Genomic DNA, 634 nt, shown 5'->3' on the forward strand with positions numbered 1-634 from the left:
TCAATTTTCAGTTTTGACAATAATCACTATTTTGTATTATCTTTTAAAAAAGTCTTAAATTAGATGAGAGTAATTTAGAACAAGTGTTTTAATATTTAAATATTTTTAATACTAATCTTATAGAAAACGACGTTTCAGCTAAGCAGCTCTTCGCATGCGAGTCACCCTACTTACCTATCACTGTTGCAATACCATTCCCAAAAAAGATTCTACCAAAGTAAATGCCTTAGACTTTTCTGCATCAATGACTTTATCTCTAAAAGAGACCTTGGATGGCTTTTCTAACCCCTCTCGAGAAGAACCCTCCTTAACACCGGATACACACCCATCCACGCTCTCCCCCTTATCTCTTCCGATGGCATGGCCATCTTCCTCACTGTGTTTCACCCTCAACCGCTCGCCTCCGCTTTCTCTTTCTCTCATTCTCTTTGAGTACGGAGTACGTACTCTTTCTCTGCTCTTTGTCCGATTTTATTAATATGCAAGAAATATTTTTGTTTTGTTTAATGAGTTTAATTTTATTGTACTATTTTATACAATTATGTAATTACATCCGTTCTTTTAGATAATTATTCACGTGGTCAATGTGAAATATAGTAGCATTATATAATTGAACGTACGTATAAAACTATTT

Source organism: Arachis ipaensis, chromosome B03 (genome assembly GCF_000816755.2).
Source record: "Arachis ipaensis cultivar K30076 chromosome B03, Araip1.1, whole genome shotgun sequence".
NCBI classification, from domain to species: Eukaryota; Viridiplantae; Streptophyta; class Magnoliopsida; order Fabales; family Fabaceae; genus Arachis; species Arachis ipaensis.